Raw genomic sequence first — 10562 nt, 5'->3', positions numbered from 1 at the left:
CAGAAAGTCCTTTTTGTGGGTTGTAGTTGGCTCCCTTTCGGTCTCTTTAAGTCCATTTGGTGCTGGAATGCAGCACCAAGCCTGGGTCCAGAGTCTAGCAGAGATATTTTATACATTTATTTATGGGAGATGTTAAGGTGGGATCTGCTGGAAGGATCCAAGAGGAATGAAGCACTAAGAATAAGCACAATTTTTGCAGTATAAAAGTAACCAATGGTAGCAAAGAGAATTGTCTTGGTTTGGAAAGACAGGAGTCTGCTAAGGAAGGCAGGAGCCTCCCCCGAAATTGAGAATGTAAACCCTCCCCACCCCTCCGAAGTTGCTACAATTTTAAAATTAAGGGGCTCTCAGGCAAAGATATGGGAGCAGGCAATAACAGTTCTTAATAGGGAAGAAATAAAAGGATAAAATAAACAATACAGTCCACTGGAACAACACTGACAGAGTCAGAACCCAACCTGACACCCTGTGGGTCCGGGTGTTGGTGGCAGTCCGATTGAAAATGTGGCTGCAGTCCTCTGAAGTATCAGGCGTGATTCTGTTGGAGCAAGGGGAATCTGTAGAGAAGGATGTAGTCTTCCTCTGAAGATCCAGGAGGAAAAGGCAGCTGCTGTTCCTCTGGGGAATCTCGTGGAGAACAAAACTGAACTGCAATTTCAGAATCTCAGAGTATATGGGGTAGCAGTGCTTGGCTCCTCCCTCTGGGCGGAGCATCTCACAATGGGATGTTACAGTTCTTATCAGTCATGCACCGATATTCAATAGTCTGTTATCAGCGGAGGTCCCCTCCCCGAGGAAGGTGTGAATGTGGTCATTCAAAGAGAGAGATAAGGCAAACTGCTCACTTGACAAGGTAATCAGCCATACAGATGGTAATGGAAAACATCTTGCATGCAATCTTCAACATTATCCACCCCCTTTTCCTATTTCCATCTGTATCACAAACAAAAACCAAAACCCAAACCTTACACACAGTCCTCACTTAAAAACTAGGTTTCCCTGTGGCACACAACGGCTTTCTCCATCTTTCTGCATTACCCACCAAGTGCAACCAGGTCCTTGAGCAAAAACAATTCCACGGATGGGTTTATCTTTGCCTGAGGTGGGAGTAATCCAAACAGTCTTTCCTAAAATACCTTCATGTGTACAACAGGGACTTTATCTCCATCCACTGTGTGCAGTGGTTCAGACTGGGCAGGACCAGCTCGATTTATGGACCCCTCTGGTGTTGACCATCCAGGTGGCTTTTTTGCTAGGTTCATTTCCCAATTTCTAAAAAAGTCCCCCGAGTGCTTTCTTCAGGGTAGTTTTAAGTAGTCCATTGCACCGCTCAACTTTCCCCGCAGCTGGTGCATGATAGGGGATATGATATATCCATTCAATGCCATGTTCCCCGGCCCAGGTGTTGATAAGGCCATTCCTGAAATGAGTCCCATTATCTGACCTACCTCTCAGGGGTGCCATGTCTCCACAGGATTTGCTTTTCCAGGCCAAGGATGGTGTTCCTGGCAGTGGCATGAGGCACAGGGTGGGTCTCCAACCATCCAGTGGTGGCTTCCCACACCATGGTCAGCACGTAAGCGCTTGCCCTGGCGTGTCTGGGGCAGTGTGATGTAGTCAATCTGCCAGGCCTCCCATACTTGTACTTGGACCACCGCCCCACCATACCAGAGGGGCTTCACTCGCTTGGCCTGCTTGATGGCAGCACACGTCTCACAGTCATGGATAACCTGTGAAATACTGTCCATGGTTAGATCCACCCCTCGGTCTCGTGCCCACTTATAGGTGGCATCTCTACCCTGATGACCTGAGGCATCATGGGCCCATCGAAAGCTAAGAACAACTCCCCTTATGTTGCCAATCCAAGTCTATCTTTGACACCTCTATTTTTGCTGCCAGATCTACCTGCTCATTGTTTCGATTGTTCCTCATTAGCCCGGACCCTTGGGGACATGGGCATCAACATGACGGACTTTCACAGGTAGCTTCTCTAACCGAGCGGCAATGTCTTTCCATTCATCAGCAGCCCAGATCGGTTTTCCCCTACGCTGCCAGTTGGCCTTTTTCCACCTCTCTAGCCATCCCCACAGTGCGTTGGCTACCATCCATGAATCAGTGTAAAGGTAGAGCTTTGGCCACTTCTCTCTCTCAGCAATGTCCAGGGCCAGCTGAACAGCTTTGAGTTCAGCAAGTTGGCTTGATCCACCTTCTCCATCGGTAGCTTGTGCAACTTGTCGTGTGGGGGCTCCATACAGCTGCTTTCCACTTCCGGTTCATCCCTACGATGCGACAGGAACTGTCAGTGAAAAGAGCGAAGGCCAGCTTCCTCTGGGGGCAGCTGGTTATATGGAGGAGCTTCTTCAGCACGTGTTACTGGTTCTTGTTCCTCTTCGTCAGTCAGACCAAAGTTCTCACCTTCCGCCAGTTTGTAATTATTTCCAGAATCCCAGGGCGATTTGGGTTTCCAATACGGGCGCGCTGTGTGATGAGAGCAATCCACTTGCTCCATGTAGCGTCAGTGGCGTGGTGGGTGGTGGGAACCTTCCCTTTAAACATCCACCCCAGCACCGGTAGTCGGGGGTGCCAGGAGGAGTTGTGCTTCCGTGCCAATCACCTCTGAGGCAGCCTGGACTCCTTCATAGGCAGCCAAGATTTCCTTCTCTGTGGGAGTGTAGTTGGCTTCGACCCCTCTGTAGCCCGACTCCAAAAATCCCAGGGGTCAGCCTCCCTCTCCCCAGGCACCTTCTGCCAAAGGCTCCAGGACAAGCCATGGTTCCCGGCTGCAGAGTAGAGCACGTTCTTCACCTCTGATCCTGTCCTGACTGGGCCAAGGGCAACCGCATGAGCCATCTCCTGCTTGATCTGGGCAAAGGCTTGTTGCTGCTCTGGGCCCCAGTGGAACTCGTTCTTCTTGGGGTGACCAGGTAAAGAGGGCTCACAATCTGACTGTATTCAGGAATGTGCATCCTCCAAAAACCTATGGCACCCAGGAAAGCTTGCGCTTCCTTCTTGCTAGTTGGTGGAGACATAGCGTGATTTTGTTGATGACCTCAGTGGGAATCTGACGCCGTCCGTCTTGCCACTTCACCCCAGGAACTGGATCTCGGGCAGGTCCCTTGACTTTGCTCTTCTTGATAGCGAAGCCGGCTTCCAGCAGAATCCTGATGATCTTCTCTCCTTTCTCAAATACTTCCATTGCCGTGTTTCCCCACACAATGATGTCATCGATGTACTGCAAGTGCTCTGGAGCCTCACCCTTTTCCAGTGCAGCCTGGATCAGTCCATGGCAGATGGTGGGACTGTGTTTCCACCCCTGGGGCAGTCGGTTCCAGGTGTGTACTGCACGCCCCAGGTGAAAGCAAACTGGGGCCTGCATTCTGCTGCCAGAGGAATGGAGAAAATGCGTTAGCAATGTCTATAGTGGCATACCACTTTGCTGCCTTGGACTCCAGCTCGTACTGGAGTTCCAGCATGTCCGCACAGCAGCCAGCGGTGGAGTCACTTCATTCAAGCCACGATAGTCCACAGTCAATCTCCATTCTTTGTCAGACTTGCGCACAGGCCAGATGGGACTGTTGAAGGGTGAGTGAGTCTTGCTGACCACCCCTTGGCTCTCCAGCTCACGGATCATTTTGTGGATGGGGATCACAGCATCTCGACTCGTCCGATACTGCTACGGTGCACTGTTGAGGTGGCAATTGGCACTCGTTGCTCTTCCACTTTCAGGAGACCTACTGCGGATGGACTTTCTGATAGTCCAGGCAAAGTGTTCAACTGCTTGATGTTTTCTGCCTCCACAGCAGCTATGCCAAAAGCCCATCTGAGTCCCTTTGGGTCTTTGTAATAGCCGTTCGAGGAAATCTATGCCCAGAATACACGGGGCCTCTGGGCCAGTCACAATAGGATGTTTTTCCACTCTTTCCCAGTCAGGCTCACCTCGGCTTCTAACAGGGTCAATTGCTGTGATCCCCCGTCACCCCGGCAATGGAAATGGGTTCTGCCCCCACATGTCCCGATGGTATTAGGGTACACCGCGCACCAGTATCAACTAAGGCATTGTACTTTCGCGGGTTCTGATGTGCCAGGCCATCGGATCCACACCGTCCAGAAAAATCCGTTTTTCCTGCCTCTCCCTGGCTAGAGGCAGGGCCCCTCTAACCCTGGGTATACATGGTAGAGGTACCTTCCAGGGGATCTGACAGATCATACTCAGCAGCTCAGTCATGGGAGGTTGAGGCTACCTTCATTTTACTGGAGTTCCCTCATTAGTGTTTCCTCCTTGAGTTGGACGCACTCGTGCTGCCAGGACAGAAGTGGGTTTTCTATCCACCTTCCCATGTCTTCCCCATGATCACGCAGGAAAAACCACAGGTCAGCTCGTGGGGTGTACCCTCTCTCTGTAGTTGGGGAACGTTGGACTCTGACTCTGGGGCCTGTGACTGGCACTGGTGCCATATGGGAACTGTTCCTCCTCACCTCCCTCCCTCATCTCCCTCATCTCCTCTCTGAGTTCTTGGACTACGGCAGAGACATGAGCCTGCATCGGGCCATTAATCATACTTTCATAATTCCTAAGCTTGTTGGCCACAGAACCCACTGTCTCTCGGTTGGTGTCAGCATTAATTGTTGCAATAAAGGTGGTGTATTGGGATGGCCCTAGATTTGCTAGGCTCCACAACATTTGCCCCATGCACCTGACTTTGTCGGGGTCATTATCATGCTGTCCATCCCTCCCCAAAAGTACCTCCAACACTGCCACTTCTCTCAGCTGTTGGATCCCTTCCTCAAGAGTCTTCCAGTGCATTCTATGGTGGTGCTCCTGCATTCTTTCCCTGTGAACAAACCTCTCTCTGACACTTATTAAAAGCCGCCCCAGAGGGAAAGGGACCCTGGCTCCCTTTACAAAAAATCTGATTGATACCTGAGTCCTGGGTCAAGGGTGCCAAATTCTTTGCCTCACCACCATCCAGCTGGACACCTGTACCCATAAGATCCCAGACCCGAAGTAGCCAGGTTGTAGAAGCCTCACGTCCCCGTCGCATAATGTCTTTGTGCAGATTACGGAGACTTTCAGACGCCAGGGACTCGGTGATGATCGCAACCTCTGGTTCCCCTGTGGCTTGTGAGGGCCCTCCCCATCTGGGTGCTCTGCTTTCATCTTAGATCTCCTTTTGTTTCTACAGGGGCAACTGCTGCTGGCTGTGATTGCCTTTGCAATTCAGCTGAGCCTGGACAGTTGTAACATCTGTGGGTTCTGCTGCTGCTGCACTGTTAGACTCTCCCTCTTCAGGGTGGGGAAGGCCTCTCACCAGCTGGGAAGTGTATTCCTTCAGCATCTGGCCTATCTCCTTCACCAAACCCCCACCCAATCTGGGTAGTTCACATCTGGAGTGGGTTGTGGGGCAGGGTCAGGCTCTGGGGCAGCAGCATCCCTAGACTCTGGTGGCATTAGGTTCTGGGGGTAGGTGTCATGGTAGTTATCCAGGTAAGTCTCCCTTCTCTGAATGCTAAATAGAGCAGGCCTATCAGCAACACCAGCCACTGTATGATATCATTAATATTTAGAGTGGATCTGAACCCTTCAAAAACTGGTGGGGCAGACCCAAAGAAATGGCTAAAGGGTTGGGAGAAGATTTCGCCTGGGGTCATTTCCTTACAGCAGGTGCCATTATTAAAGTAACCCCAAAAAACACACACTTAATGTGTGATAGCTGTGAATCCATGTGCCTGCTTTCCAGAGGAAGTTAAAAATCCATGAATTCCTCACCTTATTCACCCATAACACAAACCGGATAACAGACACAGTAGCCTTGGTTATAGGACCCATGTTTTAGATAAGGGCCTATAAATGGGAGAAATACAGCCACAATCACGTGCCACCCAAACCGGGCAAGTTGGACCACATGGTGTCGCTTTTAATGAGGTTTCTATAGCCACACGCAAAAGTTAGATTACTCAAGAACTGTTATTCCCTTTGGTTTCTGTGCCCTCGAGCCCCACGCTACCCAAAATCTGTCTTGGTTTGGAAAGACAGGAGTCTGCTAAGGAAGGCAGGAGCCTCCCCTGAAATTGAGAATGTAAACCCTCCCCACCCTCCGAATTGCTACAATTTTAAATTAAGGGGCTCTCAGGCAAAGATATGGGAGCAGGCAATAACAGTTCTTTTTAATAGGGAAGAAATAAAAAGGATAAAATAAAACAATACAGTCCACTGGAACAACACTGACAGAGTCAGAACTCCAACCTGACACCCTGTGGGTCCGGGTGTTGGTGGCAGTCCGATTGAAAAAACTGTGGCTGCAGTCCTCTGAAGTATAAACACCAGATCTGGGTGGGGCCAGCACCAGGTATTTGCAAATTTTTGGCTTTCTTTGCCAGAAAATTACCAGACTTGGGCTGTGCCAGCACCAGCAGTTTTTCAGATCTGGGCACTGGTGGTGCCAGCAAACACCAGATCTGGGTGGTGGGAGCAGGGAATTGCCAGTTTTGACAGAAATTTGCCAGAAAATTGGGACTTGGCTGCCAGCATCGGGGAAATATCCAAATCTGAGCACTGGCAGTGGCAGCAAACACAAGGTCTGGGCACCTGTAGACCCAGTCAGAAATGGCCAGGTTTTTGGATTTCTGTGCCAGCAAATTGCTGCGTTTGGGCTGTGCCAGAATAGGGAAATTTCCGGTTCTGGGCACTTGCGCAGCAAGCACCAGATCTGGGTGGTGTGTTGTAGTGTGTTTTTATACTTTGTAATACTTTGTAATAGTTTTGGTTTTGAATGCCTGTAATTTTCCCAAATGGTTCATCCCAGATGGTACCCCCCTCCCTTTACCTGTGTAATCCCTTTCCCTTGCTGAGATCATCCCCAAATCCCCACCCTGGCTCTCTGTCAATCACTCAGCATCCCATCCCCTCCATCTAGAGGCTTCGGTCCAGGATGTCGAGTGATTAGCCAGAGGCCAGGGGTCAGCCCCCCAAGCCTTGCCCCATATGCTGTCCTAAATGTCTATCCCCCAGTACCCATCCCTCAGGGTCACTTATTGGTCAGTAAAATGTTATCTACTTTTGGTTTCCATCTCCCTTTAAATGTAACCTTGGCACATCTCCCGGGGCTCTCGGCAGGAGCCCCCTGAGGTGTAGGGGCTCCTTTGGGACTCCTAGAATAAAACCTTGGATTAACCCCTGCTAAGAGTCGGCCCTTTAACTTCTACCGATGTCTCTGGTGTCTCTCCTGCTGCAAAGGCGACCAGCCCAGCTGCCCTCAGTGCCCTCGGGGCACGGGAGAGTGTCTCCCCGCTGTCGGCCGTGTCGGGGCTGCCCCCGGTGTCTGCCGACTCGGGACTGGCCGAGGGCTCCTGAGAGGCTCCCAGAGAGACAGAGACAGTGGTGCTGGTGGCAGCGCCAGGAAGCTGCCGGGTTTGGGCTTTTTTTGCCAGAAAATTGCTGCATTTGGGTTGTGCCAGCACTGGGAAATTGCCAGATGTGGGCACTGGCAGTGCCAGCGCACACCAGATCTTGGTGGGGAATGTGCTGCCACTGGGAAATTGCCAAATGTGAACTTTCTGTGCCAGCAAACTGCTGGAATTAGGCTGTGCAGGCATCTGAAAAATTCCGGATCTGGGCACTGGCGGTGTCAGCAAACACGAGATCGGAGTAGTGTAGGCACCAGGTATTTGCCTGGTTTTGGCTTTCTTTGCCAGCAAATTGCTGCACTTGGGCTGTGGTGGCACCGGGAAATGTCCAGATCTGGGCATGGGCGGTGCCATCAAACACCAGGCCTGGGCAGTGACAGTCTTGGCACCCGGAAATTGCTGCATTTTGTCTTCTTTTTCCAAAAATTGCTGCACTTGGGCTGTGTTGGAACTGAGAAATGTCCAGACTGGGGTACGGGCAGTGGCAGCAAACACCAGATCTTGGCGTTGCTGGTGCCGGCAGCAGAAATTGCCAGATTTTGGCTTTCTTTACCAGAAAATTGCTGGACTTGGCTCTGCCAGAACAAGGGAATTTCCAGATCTGGGCACTGGTTCTGGCAGCAAACAGCAGATCTGGGCGTGCCAGACCCAGTAATGTTGGACATGAATTTGTACAGAATTTTTAAGGTTTAATAGAAGGTTTATATAGTATGTATACAAGTGTCACAATCTGTCCTTACAAACAGGTTTCATGATGGTTCGTGGGTTGATCTCAGAGTGCAAAAACACCAACACAGTACAGGGGTTTGCAGTGATAATCAAAACAAATGTACCTTTATTGAATAACCACAACAAAATGCCTTGGGAAGGAATTGGGGAAAAAATGGGAAAAATAAGGAAAAGAGGGAGGAAGAGAAAGGAAGGTATAGAGCTACCAAACGTAGAACAACGAAGTCCTTCGATGTCCAACCAATGGAGTTCACCAGGTCACGTCCAGGGGAGATCTCAAAATCTCTATCTAACTCAGAGGTTTTTATTATGATGACTCTATTGGAAATTGTGAGGGGGGGGAAACAGATACAATAAAGAACAGATGTAACAGGTAGTCCATGTTCTCAGCGGTGGGCGATAGCCATTGTCTTCTTGGTCCACTGCTCACACCTGCAACATCCATCTTGCTTTGGTCAGCTTGCCTCCCCCACACACCTCCCCCAGGTTGGGGGTTTCAATCCCAGTCCTTGGAAAGATTGTGGGGGGGCCTTTTCACATAGGGATTTCATGTCTCAGTCTTTGATGGAGAGGCTTCTTACATCTCAGTCTGTCTGTCACAGTGGTTGTAAAACAGGTGAGGGGTCTTCTGTGGGGACTACCCAAAACCTTAGGAGAGGTCCAGCCAAGCCGGGAGGTGGGGAATAATTCCAGAGCTATTGTTGCAAAAAGGGCCGAATGCCCTTCTTTTCTTCTTATCGGGTTCAGTGTAGCACACAGCAAACACACCTGTGAACAATAGCTTAGCAATGTCAGGAGCTGTGCTCAGGCCTCAGGGCTCTTGGCAAGGGACTTTCTCCCACAGGACCAGAAATTTCAGACAAGGGTCTTTTCTTCAGTGGTGCCCAATGACGATTGTGTGGCAGATGAGTGAAACTTCAGACAGAGACTCACACGACCCCGTGATTCACGATTGTCTTGAAGGGATCTTCATCAGCAGGGTCTGGAGTGTTGCTGATGAGTCTTCAGGACTTGCCCTATGTTGGTAGTATAACCTGGAAAAATAGAGACAGTATGACAGAGAGAGAGAGAGAAGACAGAGAAAAGGGAGGAAAAGAAAGGATAGGAAAAAGAAGGGGAAAAGGGAGTCAATAAACAAACATCATTAATATTGATGACAACAGTATTGTTTTTATAAGAATTTTCAAATGGTTAAAACAAATCACAATTAATATTGATTAAAACAGTATTGTTTTTATCAAATGGTTAAAACAAATCACAAATAATCAAAAGCAAAAAGCAATAAACAAATCCTAATATAAGTATTAATTTAAAAATAATACTCCAAAACAATTCACTTAAAAGTCGAAAGTAATTTTCCACACAATCATAAAAGGAAATTAAGGATTACTGTAAAACACACATGCTTAATTCATAACTGCCTTGTGTCGAATGTCTTGGGGATGTCCACAGTGTAGAGGACATCAGCCAAGTTGTGTGCATTGACTATGGACGTCAATCTCCTCAGCCGTTTCATCATTCTCCAATTCATAACGAATAGCACTGCTGATAAAATAAAACCAAGCAGAATTAGAATCAAAAGGATAACAATGGGATGACACATGCTGTTCAGGACACTTGTGGCAGTAGGTGACCACCCAAAAAGAGTATCCCACCACCTGTGCTTGGCATCTTTCTTTACTCTTCCCATGACATGGTGTATCTGTCTCACATTGTGATGAACACTTACCAGAGCTTTCTGTCTGTTTTTCTTAATCTTTTCCAGGATTTCAGCTAAGTCTCGATGGAGCAGCAGTTGTCTTACCAAAGTGAGATTCATCCCAATAGGAGTAGGCATCAGTTTGTGATTCAGTGTGTAGTTAGATTGCAATAGGTAATGAGAGGTAACTGGAGCTTCATAAGAGAAATCACATCCTGCAATTTTGGTAAAGTTACAAGCACAAAAATTTGAATGATTTTTAGTATCTGCTGCAACATTCTCTACGAATACAAAATCACAAGCAGTTCTAAAGCATGCACGTCTATTGCCTATGTATATAAGAACTGTTTCAGAAGTCTCGTTAGGACGAATTTCAAAATGACAGATATTTTGCTCTGTGCCTAAACAAATGTCTTGAGCTATGATTGCATTGCTTTCACAGATGAAACCTTGTTGTTCTCGGACAATACAAGATTCCTGATTGACAGTTTGCCGTATGTGATTAAGCTGACGGGCCCATCCTTTATGTTCTGTAGGATAGAGAATGGCTCCGTCGTGGTTTAATCCTAATGCAATAACAGGGAAGACCAGATGTACAGAAGCATTGCATATGGTTAACACAAAAACTGTGGCTCTATTTGAAATGGGGTCATAAGTAAAATTCACCAGGTTCCATCAGGACTGGAATTCTCTTTTAAAGTCAGTGGCACTGTCCCAAATTATTTTCCGA

This window comes from Camarhynchus parvulus, chromosome Z (genome assembly GCF_901933205.1).
Source record: "Camarhynchus parvulus chromosome Z, STF_HiC, whole genome shotgun sequence".
Taxonomy (NCBI): Eukaryota; Metazoa; Chordata; class Aves; order Passeriformes; family Thraupidae; genus Camarhynchus; species Camarhynchus parvulus.
The sequence above is the reverse complement of the archived record's forward strand: the minus strand, read 5'-3'. Positions refer to the sequence as shown.